General features: G+C 43.6%; 1 pseudogene; it reads left to right on the top strand.

Annotated features, from left to right (window-relative positions):
• The first annotated feature begins 13,571 nt into the window (after positions 1-13,571).
• LOC128104490 (histone H2A.Z-like) lies at positions 13,572-17,368 on the top strand (annotated as a pseudogene).
• Positions 17,369-17,947: the final 579 nt, after the last annotated feature.

Here is a 17,947-nt window from a genome sequence, read left to right as displayed (position 1 = left end):
CAGAACCTTTATGCAGCTAATCTATGTTCCCTAAACAGCTGGCATTCACAGAGAGTTTGTTTATGCTTCACACAGAAATGCCACATTGACCTCATAGGACAGGACAGGCCTTCAGTGACCTAAGCTCCACCATCCACAATATGGGTACTGGATCCAAAATCCTTATTGAGAATGATGGAAGGGTCAAGATAGTACTCTCAAGTAGTCAAATGACTACATTAAGTTATATACATATAGAACTTCCAAAATAAATATAGACTATATTAGTGATTACACACAATGCTCAAATCGGTAATGAAGTTAAGATCCATTTTGTTTGTTTGCTTTTTTGTGTGTATCCATATGTGTGCATGTATATGTGTGTGTTTGTATGTGTATGCATTCATGTGTGTGTATGTGTATGTGTGAGTGAGTGAGTGTGCACTGATGTGTGAGTGTGCCTGTGCCATGGTATACACCTGGAGGTCAGAGGACCATCTCAGCTGTTGGTCCTTCCCTCCTACCCTTGAGTCAGGGTCTTTGGTTTGTTATTGCTACACATGCCAAGTTAGCAGGCTGGCTCCCAGGGATTCTTCCGTATCTCCCTCCTACTCACCACAAGAGTTATCTAAAAGCAGAGGTTGGCAACCCAAGGAAAGTAGGCTGTTATTGACAGTGAACTTTCTGACCCCCTAATTCTGTAATAAGCCTCTTCATAGATTATAGCTAAAGTTTTCCTGCCTGGCCCACGGTCAGGACAAATCTCTCTCACCCACTAGTCCCACAGTGGCTCAGACCCAACCAAGTAAACATATAGAGACTTATAAACTGTATGGCCGTGGCAGGCTTTTTGTTTATTGTTTTTATATTTTAAATTAACCTATTTTTATTAGTCTATATCTTGCCACGTGGCTCGTGGCTTATCGGTACCTTATATCTTGTTTTTTATAACGGCAGCTGGCAGTGTCTCTCTGTCTTAGCCTTTTATTTTTTAGAATTTTGTTTGTTTGTCTTGTCTATATTTTTTGTCTGGCTATTGGCCAATCAGTATTTTATTTATATAGAGTGATATCTATAGTACTTTTTCTTTTTTTTTTTAAAGGAAAGTTTTAACTTTTATATAGTAAAATTACAGATAACAAAACAATTATCAAGCAAGAATTATAGTTATTTAGTCTATTTGTATTTGGCAAAATTTAAGAAAATAGTTTGTCTATCTTATATTTGTGAGTTTAAGGTTTGTATCTAACTTTTTTATCATAACTAAGGAAAATTACAACTATCTATCTTTAACTACATCAAGGACCTTAAAAGGATATGTTAACTGAGAAATGGGAGACAGATGCAAACAACTTTTGGGAGTCTTGTCAGAGTAGACAGAGACAGCTGGCAGCCTGCACAGTCATCTAAAATTTTTTTGTAAAGTTGGGGCATCTGTCTTTAGCCCACAGGCCTAGAGTCTCTCAGTCACTTCTCTCTGCGTCTTGTAGAATGTCTGGCAGTTTTCTCTGTAAAGCAGGAACCTAAAGGACCATTTTGTCAAGCAAAGTTTAGTGGTCACCTTTTTATGGGTTTTGTATGGCCACTCCCATCGTCTACATTCAATATGGCATTGATTAAGCAGTCCAGGACAGTTTCTTGTACAAATGGCTATTTTTGTCAAGGTGAAGATAAACTCCATATGGAGTGTTTTGATGCCCATCCTCCTCCCTGAAGTAAATCAGTGCTGTCAGGAGCAGACATGTCTCATTGTCTAGAAAGTCTGAATTTTTAAAACATTTTAAATGTCATATTTTGTAGGTCTTTGAAGTATCTGAAGATTACCTATCTATCTGAAATATATCTATGTACACCTAGAAAACTTAACTAACATGTTACAAGTTTGACTATCATAGAAGACTAATAATTAATCTGTATTTATTAATTATCCATTACAATTTAAATGAGTTACATCAACATAATTCCTTAAACAAGAGTAGAAATATATACATAGTATAACAAAATTAACTTTAAATTTGTATCAATAAACTAAAATCTATACCAATGTAAAACATTTTAAACAAGTTGTTGCTCTTTAAAAGTAGGTTCAATAATCTATCCTTTTATCTTATCATATCTATATTTATCATATATATGTTTATGAAACAACTATAAATCTCATTTTCTTTCTTGAAAAGAGAAACTCCCAGAATGGTCTTGAAGAGAAAATGAGCTTGATGACCATTAAGAATTCTAACATCCAGGGACTGGATACCTTCAATCCCAAAATTTGGGAGACAGAGGCAGGTAGACCTCTGTGAATGTGAGGCCAGCTTGATCTACCTATAAAGTTCCACACCAGCCAGAGCTACATACCCTGTCTCAAAAGTAAATAAATAAATAAGTAAAATTCTAATCACCAAAAGGCTGGTGATGTAGCTCAGTCTGTGCTGGCCTAGCACTCACCCAGATGTGGATGAAGAATCTTCTGCTCCACCCTTAGGTAAATCATTTCTGAGGTTTTCATGAACATCCTCAGTCCTGAGAGAGTAAGGACAGGGGGCTCTAGACTTGATGATAGGCAAAGAGCCATCAGATTTCCTGGGAAAGCCTAATACAAGTGAGATGAGTTGGTCACATGACCTTAGATTCTGCCCAGGAGGCCTTGCCATTTGTCTCACTGAAAGACTTCAAATCAGTCTTAAATTCTTCATGATTAGACTTTCTTCTTTTTATTTTGTTTCATTTGTTTGTTTGTTTTTGAGATAAGGTCTCTCTATGTAGTCCTTGCTGTCCTGGAACTCAATATGTAGACCAGGCTGGCCTTGAACTCACAGAGATGCCTCTGCCATCAGATTGATGTGCTTACAGGCCTGCCCATCATGCCCAGCTCTACTTGGATGTCTTTTAAACCATCCATCCAAACTGATTCTCGAGTTCCTCTGTTTGCACTATGACCTGAACAGTGCTCCTTTTCTTTTGTTGCTTAGATGCATGCCACTTTCACTTCTCCACTGCATTTCTTCTAAGAAATAGTCTCATTTTGCCCCAACAATTCTGTAAAAGAGAAAAGAAAACAAAAAAACTAAAGTTAGGGTAGTTTCCCATTCTACAGAGTCACTATCAGGATCTCAGAAAGAAGGGATGTTTCAAGGTCATTGGGCGAGTAGGCAGGTGGTCTAGTTCCCTGGCTTGCTGCCCGAGGCACCTTGAACAGACTCCTTAAACTCTGATGTTATTCAGCCTCCCACGGTTTCTTATATCACCTACCTGAATTCTGGCCTCACTTGATCTTGTCAGAGCAATTTTAGTGTTTCATGGATAACACAAAGTCACAACCACAAAGTGGGCATTGCTCCAATATGACACTGATGGGACTTTAAAGATGGAATAATTGGCTGGTAGATAATGAGCCTGAAAGTGGGTAATAATACTGTGCACTAAAGGGGATAATAGTATTGATTTGCCGGCTCAGGCCTGTTGGGAGGATTAGCTCACCAGCAATTGTAGAGATCTTCACCATGAAGGAACATAAATGATAGTACATTTGAGATTTACCTCTGCCCCCTTTGGGATGACTCTTCTTGGAGTGGGTTAAATGGCCGTCTGGATGTCATGGCAACCAAGGTCAGCCTGATGGAGTCTTCGCTCCTGAATTCTATGTGAAGTTCTACATTTTTAACTCAGTCATAAAGCAGACATGTCTTTCTTGAAAAAACAACAGTCCAGTGAGAGAGCATTTGGTGTTTAGGTTACTGTTAGGAATGAAGAGCACAGAGAAACTGCTGGATGCCTTCAAAGACTCCAGCTACATCCAGCGTTCTTATCTGTAACTCCAGAAAGCATGGACAAGAAAATCATCCTAGAACAATTAAAGATAGCCAATAGCAACTCAGCCTAGTGGGGGCTGCAGAGAGGCCATGCAGGAGGGACAGATTTTGTGGTTCTGACTTAGAGTCCCCTTCACTGCCATTGAAAAAAAGAAAAAGAAATCAGTTCCCCCTCACCCTCTTCTATAGGCAGCTCACAAGGAAAGGGTTTCATGGGCTGTTGACACAATGTCTTTGTTGCAGTAGTACCATTCTCAGTGCTGTCTCACCAGTGTTCCAACATTTGTGTGAGCATCGTGTGCTCGCCAAGCAAGCCCTTCTGATTTCTGCCAATATTTGTGCTGAGCCACGCACTCCATCCCAAGTCACTCGTGAAAAATAAACAAATGAATGAAATGATTTATTCAGGGTCACGCAGCTTGAAAGTGACAGCAGCGAGGTTGTCCCAGAGCCTCTAACAGCAAGCCCACAACTCTGTCTACTCTCGCATTCTGCCCCCCAGGTTGAAATCCAGTCACAAGCCCTGAAGTCCTTATTGCCTGTGTTTTATTTTCTCTGTGCTCTAACCAGCTAAGCTAAGCATGCACTTAGCCATACAAACTGCTCAAGGAAGGCTGTTGTGGAGGCAGAGGGTCCTTCCGCTGGTTCCCAGGACAACGCAGTCTTCCTGTGTCCTGAGAATACCTCTGGGGACACATAAGAATCTTTTGACAGAACAGTGAAGTTCACCTTGGTATTCTAGATGTTTGCATTTCCCTCCCATTCCCTCAATCTCTTCCTCCTCAAGGCATTTGAAAGAGAAAGATTTAAAATTGCTTGGAAATTGAAGCAAGATTGCCTGGTTATTGATTCAAATTCTGCCAGATCTGACTCAGAGCTGTCTCCCTTGTTACTGCCACCAGCCCTGATGGCTAAAGAGGGATTTTTGAGGATTTGGCTTGTAATCAAATGACCCAACAATCCTTCCTGCTTCCCCGCTCCAACACAGAGAAATTTAATATTTTCCAGTCCAGCTGAGCTCTCACAGCCAGGATGGTAATTGGGATTTCAATTGGTCCCCCTGCAGTCAAGAATTTTGCTTAACATAATATTTTAGTTTTTTGCTCTTGGATCTTAACAGAAAACAATAAACAACATTTGAACAGTCACAAGATAATGAGGTGGATTTATCCAGCTACGTGACAGATAAGCACAATGATAGTAGCCCTGGAATCACTGCTACTGGGGCTGTGATAGGGACTATGCTGTGGCAAAGAAATCCTACACTTTATGTCATCTTCCCCATAGAAAAAAAACCCTGGGTCTGTTGCATCTTACAAAAGAAAGGATATTAGGTAAACAATAAGATAATAGTAATAGCAGCCTGCTTGTGTGCTAAAGGGTTTGAGAAATAATCATACAGACCTGAATCTACCTATTTTCTAGGCTTCCTTTAACAAATTTTCTCTGCTTGGTTTCTATGGAAACTGGAGGCTGCATATGAGCTAGATATGCTCAGTAGTCTTTCCTAGCAGATGTGACCATTTCAGATTTCTCTAAGTGATGTCATATTTTAACCACTAAGATTAAAAGAAAAAAATATCCATGCACAATACTCTCTGAATCATTGATGAGGAAGGTCAGTGTTGACATTTGCTATCTACTAGACACTTGCTGTGTTCTGGAACAATATTAAACATTTCCATACCTTAGCTCAGTCCTCCTTGTGGATTTGTTATCTTTAATAATTATTCAGTTACCTTCAGGAAAATAGAAACCTCTTTATGTCTTTCCAATACAGAGCACTGAATACAGGGACACAGTTGTGCGTGTGACAGAAATACTGAGAGACCTGAAGCTGTGAGGCAGCTCGGACAGCAGCAAACGAAGAAGATGCCCTCAATCCTGAGGCTAGACAGACAATTGAAAGAAGATAAAGTCTGTAGTGCCCAAAAGCTGGGACCAACCAAAATCAACCACAACTGCCACGAAGACATCACATAGGAATTGAGACCGTGGAGGAGGGCTGTTTGGTAGGCACTGGTGGAGACTACAGCCAGAATACCACAAGAAGAAGAAGAAGAAGAAGAAGAAGAAGAAGAAGAAGAAGAAGAAGAAGAAGAAGAAGAAGAAGAAGAAGAAGAAGAAGAAGAAGAAGGAGAAGATGGGATGCCTGCCATCTCTCTTCCTCCTATCCAAGTCTTAACCAGACCCAGTCCTACTTAGCTTATGAGATCAGCATGCTCAGGATGGTGTGGCCACAGATCTGGCCTTTCCCTTCTGTTGCCCTCCTACCTTCTGTCAAGACTTCCTATTGGCTAACCCCATATAAGGGTGGTGGTGTTTGTTTTTGCTCCTTTGGGGACCCACCACCCAGCTCCCAAATAAATCATACACAGAGGCTTATTCTTAGTTATAAATTCCCAGCCTTAGCTTGACTTGTTTCTTGCCAGCTTTCCTTAAATTATTCCAGCTATCATTTGCCTCTGGGCTTTTCCAGTTCTCTTCCTTCTGTAAATCTTACTCTTACTCCATGGCTTGCTGTGTAGCTGGGTGGCTGGCCCCTGGAGCCCTTCTCCTTTTCTGGTTACTTCTCCTTCCTTTTCCCTCCCAGATTTCTCCTATATATTCTCTCTCCCTGCCAGCCCCACCTATCTTTTCTCCTGCCTTGACATTAGCCATTTAGTTTTTTATTAGACCATCAGGTATTTTAGACAGGCACCGTAACACTGCTTCACAGAGTTAAACAAATGCAACATAAACAAAAGTAACACACCTTAAAATAATACTCCCCAATATAAGGGGTCATGTGACAAGAGGTCCAGAGAAATAAACTCTCCCAAGAGAACAGAAAAACGCAGGGATGGACTCACAGACAAACCAGCAGTTGACTCACAGAGTTATAAACTGATTTCATAGATGAGAAACTGAGAGCACAAAAAATTAGCAAAGTAATCATGCAAGCATGCATGCCATTAGCCACCTTATGCTACCTCTCTGAGGGAGGCTATTTCTTCATGGCATTCCTACATTATGTACCCTTCATATAAATAAGCCCAGTTAAACATCAGTGGGAAGAGACTGAAATCTGAAAGCTACCCATCTGTGGGGTTCTAGACATTTATGTGTAGTTACAATCACAAATGATTCGTCCTGATGAATGCAATCATAAAGGTATGAAAAGGACCACTGGGTTACTGGTAACATAGATTTGGGAGTTTGGAAGACATAGGACTGAGGAGAACCTCACCTCCTATCTCATCTGCTGGAGAACTGGACTATAATTCTAATGAGTTAGATTGTTATAAGAGATGGTAGGTGGAAAAGCGTAAACATGGCCAGTTCCTATTTTCTCTTCTCAGGCTTGACCATCTGCTACTGCTAAGCTAGTAAGAGGAATCCATAAGGAAAAAGCTAAGATTTCTATGGACTTCATCCTTTCCCTGAACTGGGGTGGGGGAATTCATTGGACTGGGGACACCTTGTCAAAGCACGGAGAGAAATGTTCCATCTGATGGGTAAGCTTGACCTCTTTGAAGTCATTAATATTTTAAGACAGTATATAAAGATTTGAGTATAAAGATATTTAGTTACCACCAATGGAGGGGAACATTTTCAGATAAATGGCTGCACTTTTCCCTTCTCAATCAATTCACATCATATGTGGAGGAACTCCTATTTGGTAAGACCAGCCCTGTCTACATTAGAAGATGGATACACAAGTGTCTTAGTTAGGGTTTCTGTTGCTGTGATGAAACACCATGACCAAAGCAAGTTGGGGAGGAAAGGGTTACACTTCGACACTGTAGTTCATCACTGAAGGAAGCCAGGACAAGAACTCAAACAGGGAAGGAACCTGGGAGCAGGAGCGGATGCAGAGGCCATGGAGGATGCGGCTTCCTGGCTTGCTCCTTTTCATTATAGGTCTGCACAAGCATGGCCACTAATCATCAAGCAACATATCCAACACCAAGCTATCTAGAAATCTTTTCTAACAAAGTTGTTAATTCAAAATGCTTTAATTTAGCCTCCAGCAGATTTTTTGAAGAAGGGCAAAAAGCAGCCACATTCTTTGCCAAAATATCACAAGAATTGCCTCTAGGCCACATAACTAATAGTCTTCTCTGAGACCTCCTGAGCCAGGTCCCCACAGTTCAAATCACCCTCAGCACCACTGTCTCCCATGCTCCTACTAGTATGTTTCACTAAGCTCCACTTAAAGCATTCAACTGCTTTCCTAATCCAAAATCCCAAAGTCCACATTCTTCCAAACAAAAGCATCAGGCCTATCAAAGCAATACCCTAGCCTCTGGTACCAACTTCTGACTTTGTTAGAGTTTCTATTGATTGAAGAGACACCATGACCATGGCAAGTCTTAGAAATGAAAATATTTAATTGGTGATGGCTTACAGTTCAGAGGTTTAATTCATTATCATCATGGCAGGAAGCATGGCAGCATGCAGACAGACATGGTACTGGAGAAGTAGCTGAGAGGTCTACATCTTTTTGATTTTATAACATAATTCTTTATTGATTTTTTTGGGAATTTCACTTCATGTACCCCAATCCCACACATTTTCCAGTCCCTTCATATCTGGGCTTCACCCCTGCAGCATCCCACCAAAAGAACTGCCCCCCCAAAATTAATTAAAAACAAAACAAACAAAAAACACCTCACTTCTCCATCTTTCCCACCTCTCCAATACCTTTCCATTTGTCCTAGTGGCATTGGGAGCTGAGGTGTGGCACACAATATACCCTTTTGTCCAGTCAGCCCCACCCACAAATGCTCATGCAGTGAGTCATTGGTCTGGTTCAAGGCCTCCGGCCTCTGACACATCTTCATCACTGGACCCTCACCAAAATTCCTCTTGGATATGCTGCTGTTGCTCTGAGTCATGGAGATCTTGTGGCTATCACATGCTCTAGCAGGTCATAGATGTTATGGCCCAGGATGTGGGCCTGGGTGGTAGCTAAGCTGGTCAGTCCAGGCCACTGGGACCTCCCTCCTCAGTTGAGAGGCAGAGCCAGCTCTCCCATGCCATTGAGGTCAGATCTCCCATGCCCATGATGAGGAGTTGGGCCATCACTTCCTAGTGCAGGAGCCAACTCTCCCATCAAGGGTGGGGATAGCTCTCCTGATGTAGTGTTGAGCAAGAGGCAGGGCCAGTGAAGGGTGGGGCCAGCTCAGCACAGCCCTTAGATTTCAACATGCATGGTTCCTATGGCCCCCCTGTGGTAACACGGACCATGAACATCAACACAGACCCCCATCTGCAGCAGGATCACTGCAGCAGCCCTGGCCCAGATGACACCATGGCCCTGGGTGGCAGTGCAGGCCACTCAGATCAGCCTGGCCCTGGGGGTAGCATAGCCCTGGGACACCAACATGGCCATAAGTTTCAGCCTAGACCCCAGCATCTGTGTGGCCTTTGGTGGCAAAATGGGCCACAGACATCAACACAGACCCCCTTCTGTGGTAGGACCATGGCCATGATCCTGCAGCCCAAGCACAGATGTTACCACAGCCCCAGGTGGCAGAGCAGATCACTCAAATAGGCATGACCCCAGTGGCAGTGTGATCCTCAGACAGCAACATGGCTGCCCCAGGTTGGTATCAGGAGCCACAGGCACCATCAAAGATCCTGGCTGCACTAGAGACACAGACCCAGACATGACCCTCAGCTGCAGCCTGGTCCCAGATGTCACCATGATACCTTATGGCAGCACAGGCCAATCAGATCTGTATGGCTCCAGCTGCAGCATGACCCTCAGATGCCAACATGGCCTCAAGTGGTGGCATAGACCCTGAGTATTTACATGGCCTTTGGTGGTAATAGGAGTCATGGATAACAACAATGATCCTGGCTACAGTAGGGCCATAGACCCAGAAATGGCCCTATGCTGAAGCCCAGGACTGGATGTCATAATGGCGCTGGGTGGCAGCACAAGCAAATCAGATCAGCATGGCCCTGGCGGGCAACATGGCTCTTAGACACCAACATGGACTCAGGTGTTTGACCGGACCCCAGGCACCTCCTGCATGGCTTTCAGTGGTTACTGAAGCCATGAACATCAACACAGACCCTGGCTGCTGTAGGGTCACGGAGAGTTCTGCATCTTGATCTGCAGGCAGCAGGCAGAAAGAAACCCTTGGCCTAGCTTGAGCACTTGAAACCTCAAAGCCCAGCTCCAATGACACACTTCCTCCAACAAGGCCACACCTCCTAATAGTGCCACTTTCCATAAGTCTATGGGGGCCATTTTCATTCAAACCACCATAAGGATGCTCTGTCTTCCAAAGTTAATAATCCATGAAGGGGACTTTTATCCCACTGAAACTCAAAAACTAATCAGAAAAAGGGGGTTTACTTTTCTCCTTGAAGGTATGGGATGGTTTGGACTAGCAACCTAACTTTGATCCGAGAAAGCCAGCAACCTCTGGGAACTGAGGTAGGCAGCGTGCAGTCCTCCTCGTTACCCCTTCACCTACAGTGTTTTCCAGCTTTAGTAAAACGGGAATGGATATTTAAGGATGAAGGAGTCTCAAGACACGCTCTTACCATTGACGCAAAACACATTTTAGGACCAGACTATCTGTAGGTCTTTCCAGATGATTGACTAATGAGAGAGAAACCCCACAGCCTCTGCCTTCCCCAAGCTTCCTCTAGGGGTAGGTCCAGCTGTGTAGAGCCTGATCTGGATGAAGTACCAGGAGAGCTATGAGTGCCAACTTAAGAATGAAAGTTCTTACTCATTCAGAAAGAGAAAAGAGACCATGGTGCAACTTTTCAAAGCTGATAAATGCCACACTTTATAAAACCTAGAGGGTAACGCTCTTGCTAATGACCTGCCTGATGTCCCTTCATAATGCATTTTACTCTGTTTTTATACTTCCGACCATTCCTTCATATGGCAATAATTTTGTGGATTTTTTTTCTATTAATAAACAGAAAAACAAAAAACACAAAGCCAGCCCAGCCCCTTTATCTAGCCTAGCTAGCCAAATTCACTTTCTTATTTTTGACACAGTTCAGAAAAAAATTACAACTTGTTATTTATAGTGAGTTATCCATTTTTAGGGCTGTGGTCAAATATGGAAAATTCTCTCAGGAGTCCCTTTTCCATGTGAGCTAAGAGAGTTCAGAGTACCTCGGATCTTCTTATGATGCGGTTAATCTTCGGTTCATTCTGAGAGAACAGTGCTCATCACTTGCTGATGGCCTTGCTTCTTTGCACTGGATGACTTAGCCCAGAGGACAGTGGGAATTTCCCTAGATGACACAAGTATATCCACTAAACCCAAACTAATGCAGCTTCCACTTCTGCTTAGGAGTACAGTGAATATGCAATGGCCACTACAAAGCCACACAATAGAAATATACGTTGAAAAGAGGAAAGTTGACATGAAAAGAGACAGTGGACCTCTGACTTGAGTGGAAATATTTGTCTTTGGCAATGTTCACAAAACACAAGACCATGTAAATACACTGCTGGAGGATTATGCAAGTGAGGGAGCCTGAAGCTTAAATCTAAACTTTCTTAGTTTTGTGATTCATTAGCCTCTGAATTCATCATTGTCATAATTACTGTTGTTGTTATTGTTGTTGTTGTTTCCTGGTAACTTCAGAGTGCACACAGAACTCGGGACACAATAGACTGTCGGTTGTTTCTCACCATCTTGATCACTACTTCCTGCTCAGAAGGCTTCCTGGAGGAAGTGGGCTTTGGACTGGGTTTTGGAGACTATTCTTTTACTTTAAACACATAACTATGTTGAGTTTTTTTTTTTATTGGCAAGGGTATATAGCCACAGGTTTTCAGGACATAGAAATCAAGGTGAGGCAGAAGATATTTGATAAATTCATATTTGCTACTATGTTCAGACTAGAAGGAACAGATTTTGATGACTTAGATTATGGTCAAACCAATTTCGTTATTGAAAGTCTAAGAGTGGCAGAGAGATTTTTCTGGTTTTATTCTGGTTTATGGTTTGTTTGTTTGTTTGTTTGTTTAAAAACAATAAGAAAGAACTACAAACCTATTTATTTAGGGGATTTTAGTTTCTGACCATGTTGGTAAAGTAATCTCTCTACCTATATCAAATTATCCTACAGAAGAAAGCTTTCTAAGTAGATAGACAACATGAAAGTCAAAGTCTTTCTTCCCCAGGCTAAGGAAAACTGGAGCTCTCTTTCTTCCCTCGTGAGAAGCTGGCTAATCTTAACCCACTGAATTGATACAAAGAAGTAGTACCATGGAGGGAAAGTCTAGATTTTCCTATGGACAAATTCTAATGGAAGGAAGATCTGGGACAGAGGACAGGTTCCTGCTGCAGGTAGCACACAAGTCCCCCAAAGGCAAACATGCTGCCAAGCACCCCCATAAGCCAGCACTGGTCCCCGCCCTCACCTAGCCCCAAGCAGACACATCCACAAAGATGCCACCAGTCTTGGTGTGGAAGAAACACATGACCTTGATTGAATTCTGTCCATGATGACACTCGCAAGTCTGTCTCCATAAGCCTCCCTGTCTTCCCAGGTCTAAAACCACTGTGTAATCAATCCAGTATCTCAGGCTGAGGATGGGAAAATCCATGTACCATGAAGACAGCTGTTGAAAATCCTTCCTCCACCCTCAGCACTGTAGCTGAGAGTAGGTGACAAGATGGCCTGGCTGGATAGCAGGGCATGAAAACCAGGCTTCTCAGAGCCTCCCCACCACACTCCACAAGTCAAACCTTCTGCTAGTATCAGGCTTCCCTGCAAGAGAAAACACACCTAGCATCAAATCTGCATGCTTTTCTTCCACTCCATTGGCAGAAGCTCACCTCTTACCCATCTGCAACACCTATAGGGGTTTCCAGACCTCACCAGAACGGCCGTTTCTTCTCCCTGACTTTCCATTTGTTTTTAAGAAATGAATTACCTTTTACAGTGACCCATAGTCAGTCATGTCCTTGTCCACTCTGCTGGTTTCTGTTTCCATCAAATTTGTGCTCTGTTAAACACTTAGTGGATACGATAATTAATGTTCATGTCAGTTGACCAGACTTGAAATCACATGGGAGACACACCTCTGGCCGTGCCATTGAAAGAATCTCCAGAGAGTTGCAACAGTAGAGGGAAGATTCACCTTGAATTTGAGAGGCACCATCCCACGAGCTGAGGTCCTGGACTGATAAAAAGTGGAAAGGAGCCGGGCGGTGGTGGCGCACGCCTTTAATCCCAGCACTCGGGAGGCAGAGGCAGGCGGATCTCTGTGAGTTCGAGGCCAGCCTGGGCTACCAAGTGAGTCCCAGGAAAGGCGCAAAGCTGCACAGAGAAACCCTGTCTCGAAAACCCAAAAAAAAAAAAAAAAAAAAAAAAAAAAAAAAGTGGAAAGGAGGAAGCCAGCCAAGCCTCAGAGTTCATCCTGTTCTGCTTCTTGACCAAGGAAACACGTGACCAGCCGTGTCAAACTCCTGCTACCATTCCTTCCCCGCCATGATGGACTACACCTTCAAACTTGGAGCCAAAGTAAACCCATCTTTCTAGTTCACACATTCTGTCAGCTGTTGGGCCACAACAATGAGGAACGTGATTAATACGATGGATGAATGAACAAATGGCACTTTGGGATCTGGAAAGGAAGTCCAGGCACAGCTCTACAGAAAGAGTGCATAGGGAGGCTCTGGGGAGATTGGAGGGGGAATCTCCAGATGCAGGATTTCCTGAGCAGTGGAGGCCTTAATAAGACGGGGGGGGGGGGGGGGGGGGGGGGGGGGGGGGCTGGAAGCACATGCTGACATCTGACAATGCCTAGGTACTCCCGATGAGTAGCCAGGACCCTGGCTCACAAGGAAGCGACAACTTCATTTAAGAAAGAGGAATTGCTTGTTGGCTTTATTGGGTGCAAAAGACACTAAATTGACTCACATAATGAAGGAAGAAATTCCAGAAACCAAACCTCAGAATGGGAAATGAAACCCAGTAAGGAACCAGAACCAGAAATCCTTCTTCTCTTCCCTATTTGTTCTCCTCTCCCTAGTTCCCCAGAGATAAGTATGTCCATTCTCTCTCTCTCTCTCTCTCTCTCTCTCTCTCTCTCTCTCTCTCTCTCTCTCTCTCTCTCCTTTCTCCACCTCATTTTCACTGTATCTATTTTAATATCATTCTATTTTACATCAGAGAATTTTTCTCCATATACCAGAGAAAATAGCTCCTAGCAACTCTAGACAAATGCTTAATGTCTCAGAACTAAGAAAAACTAGCTTTCTACCTCCAACTGAGAGACTCCACAAGAAGCACCCAATTAAGCCTTGATTCTGTGCACCTCCCTTTGGAGAATCGTTGTGCCCAGGGATGTCACACCAGTCTTGGCCCAACTGTGTGAAAAAGGAAGCCAGACATCATTACTGACAGGTTTGCCGAGGCAATGTGGATGTTTGAAACAAGACCTTCGGCAGCTGCCACCTCAGCAAAGACAAGGGCAATGGGGAAAGAGGTTGCTGGTGGGATCTTGGAAATAACCACAGGTACTACACCAGCCTGCGACCGTGGCAAAGAGAAGTCCTCTGAAAGTCTCTGGGCTTCTGTCTCCTAGGTCTGGCCTGTCTCAAGTGATTTGTGTTCAACAGCTCCTCTAAATCTTTACTTCTGGCCTGAGAGTTGAGTCTCAGATAGCAGCCCCACTTTCTATGAGTGTTGGCTATAGGCTCCTGAGACCCTGAGCATCCCTATGACGGATGGAAGTTCCTTATTCCCTGGCCTATTGGGCTCACTTGATCAAGTCCGAGGACTTGATTTTGATTCTTGCCTCAGTGTCTGATTTATAAAGTGATGTACTAATAATCACTGTTCCCCTTCTTAGAGGTCATTGTGAGAATCACAGATAAGAATGTGTGAAATGGCACAATGCAAACTGTAAAGTGCCAGGCAAACCGAATTTTTTGTTTTGAAGTTGTTTACCCATCTTCCCTTCGAGGCTCTCACTAAATTTGTTTTCCCCAGCCTCTTCTGTCTGATTAAAAATAAAGTTGTGCTTCCTAATTATTTGCCAAACTAATTGTTGTTCTTTCTAAAACTGATATGCATATATAGTTTTCAAAGTTACAAAGTTGAACAAATATATGATTAAACCTACTCTCCTAGTCACCATGAAGACGTGAGATATTTCCTTTGATTACGTACTAATTCGAGCTTCTTATACATTATTGTTGTACGCCGCTATTCCACAGTCACAGGAGATTGCTTCTAGATCTGATGTGTCCCCTTAAAACCTCACATTAACGTATCACTGTGTTGTCGATTATTGCAATGAATTTGGCTCCCATGCATTTAGTATATGTTAAAATATCACTCTGTTTTTATCCCTCTCATCTCCTCCCTTCCACTTTTCAATAAACCTAAATCTGTTCTAAAAAGAAAACCTATTGATGTTGAAAATGACTTTTTTTAAACAACAACAAAAAAAACTGAAAAGGGATCCAAAGGCTTTACCAGATTGTCAGAAGGGTCTGCAACACCTCCAAAGAGATGCAAAGTTTTGCTTTAGTTGAATGTCACATGCTATGCCTCTCATTTTCTCCACTGGACTTTTTAGATATGTACACACAGAGTCTCACTTTGCAGACCCGGCTTGCTTTGAACTCTTCACCTTCCTGCCCCAGGCTCCTAAGTGCTGGGATTGCAGGTGCACCCCACCGCACCTGGCTTGTATTCTTGTTTTGTTCTACTTTCTATGTAACTCCTGGGGCTGATCTTCTGACCCGACTGATGACTGTTTTCATTCTGCTGTGTCCCTGTCACTGATACTCAGCTCTGTTAGGTTTGCAGGTACAGGGCGTGGTTATGCCTGCTGATGGTAGGCCATGTTTTCACATGGGAAGCAGTGTTATGGTGTTACTGTGAGCCCTGAGTGCATGTGTAGGGCTTTCTGGCGGTTGACATGATGCGAGGTGCAGTTACTGAGCAGGGACTAGCCATTTCATGCTGAAATCTGTGGGTCTTTCCTCTTGGGATGTCCTGTTTCCAGGAAGAAGTCACTAGTCTCCTGCTGTGATGGTTAATCTTGAGTGTCAAGTTGAAAAGATTGAAACACACATAAGAGATTCATAAGGAACATTCAGAGGTGTGCCTATTAGGGTGTTTCCAGGGACAATTGCCATGCAGGACAGCAACTGAGGGAAGACCACTTGCCCTGAATGTGAATAACAGTAGGGGAAGTAATAGGCTAGGGCAAGGTGAGGATGGAACAAAGCAAAAGGCGGAATCCTACTAATGTAAGCATGTCGTCTACCACAAGCTGAACTGCTTTGCTCTACCAGATGTTCACTGCCACCAGGCTCTACCTAACCACAGGCCTGTGGTGGTTTAAATAGATATGGCCCCCAAAGACCCATGTGTTTGAATGCTTGGCCCATAGGGAGTGATACTATTAGGAGGTGTGGCCTTGTTGAAGTAGGTGTGGCCTTGTTGGAGGAAGTGTGTCACTGTGGAGGCAGGCATTGAGATCTTATATGCTCAAGCTTCGCCCCGCCCAGTGTGGCACACAGTCTCCTTCTGTTGCCTGTGGATCCACATGTAGGACTCTCAGCTCCTTCTCCGGCACCATGACTGCCAGCATGCTGTCATGCTTCTCACCATGAAGATAATGGACTAACCTTCTGAACTATAAGGGAGCCCCAATTAAATGTTTTCCCTTATAAGAGTTGCCATGGGGGCACAGTTTGAATCATGGTACAACAGAGGGGTGGGCGCCAGGATCTCGCTGTGCGTCTGCCTGGCCTCGTCTCTTCCTCTCTTGTCCGATTTGCAGCACGGTCCGAGATGGCTAGAGGTAAAGCTGGAAAGGACTCCGGAAAGGCCAAGACAAAGGCGGTTTCCCGCTCGCAGCGAGCCGGCTTGCAGTTCCCTGTGGGCTGTATTCGACACCTGAAATCTAAGACAACTAGCCACGGACGTGTGGGCGCAACTGCCCGCCGCTGTGTACAGCGCAGTCATCCTGGGGTACCTCACCGCAGAGGTACTAGAGTTGGCAGGAAATGCATCAAAAGACTTGAAGGTAAAGCGTATTACCCCTTGTCACTTGCAACTTGCTATTCGTGGAGATGAAGAATTGGACTCTCTGATCAAGGCTACAATTGCTGGTGGTGGTGTCCTCCCACACATCCACAAGTCTCTGACTGGGAAGAAAGGACAACAGAAGACGGCTAAGGATGCCTGGATTCCTTATTATCTCAGGACTCTAAATATTCTTAACAGCTGTCCAGTGTCGGTGATTCCAGTGGACTGTATCTCTGTGAAAAACACAATTTTGCCTTTTTGTAATTCTATTTGAGCAAGTTGGAGGCTTAATTAACCTTCCAACCAACCAAATTTCTGCATTTGAGTCTTAACCATATTTAAGTGTTACTGTGGCTTCAAAGAAGCTATTGATTCTGAAGTAGTGGGTTTTGATTGAGTTGACTGTTTTTAAAAAACTGTTTGGATTTTAATTGTGATGCAGAAGTTATAGTAGCAAACATTTGGTTTTGTACAGACATTATTTCCACTCTGGTGGATAAGCTCAATAAAGGTCATATCCCAAAACTAAAAAAAAAAAAAAGAAAAAAAGAGTTGTCATGGTCATGGTGTCTCTTCACAGCAACAGAACACTAAGACAAGGTCCCAACCAATGGAGCCAGTCTATCACTGACTCGAAGCTCTGAAGGCTTGAGCCAAAATGAAGCCTTCCACCAGTTAAGTTGTTTTCCACCAGGTATTTGTCACAGCAACAGAAGCCTGACTAGTGAGGAGTGAGGACTTGGGCATTAGATCACAGAAAACACTCAGCAGGAGAGTCTTAGACAGGAACCTTTCAGCACAGGACCGTTCTCCCTGGCTCCCACTACCCCCTCAACTCAGAGTTCTCTCTGGTTCAGTTACCCAGGAATGGATTGTGTGTTGGAAAAGAACAGGAGCAGAACAGCCACTGGCTGTTTAGACTTGGAGCAGAGATCTCCTGAGAAGGGATCGTTCACCATCCACTGATATTCTGTCCAGCTCGTGCAGGTTTGTGCATGAACAGCTCATCATCATCTCCAGGCAAGCCAGGAGCATGCCAGCCTGCCCATTAGCTCAGCTAGCAATACATTTGGGGGACAGACCAAGCTCTTAGTAAGTACGTCAGCCTGTGTCTTGTTTCTGCCATAGCCTAT

The sequence above is a fragment of the Peromyscus californicus genome, unplaced genomic scaffold (assembly GCF_007827085.1).
Source record: "Peromyscus californicus insignis strain IS unplaced genomic scaffold, ASM782708v3 Scaffold_8__1_contigs__length_139910024, whole genome shotgun sequence".
NCBI lineage: Eukaryota > Metazoa > Chordata > Mammalia > Rodentia > Cricetidae > Peromyscus > Peromyscus californicus.
The sequence above is the reverse complement of the archived record's forward strand: the minus strand, read 5'-3'. Positions and strand labels throughout refer to the sequence as shown.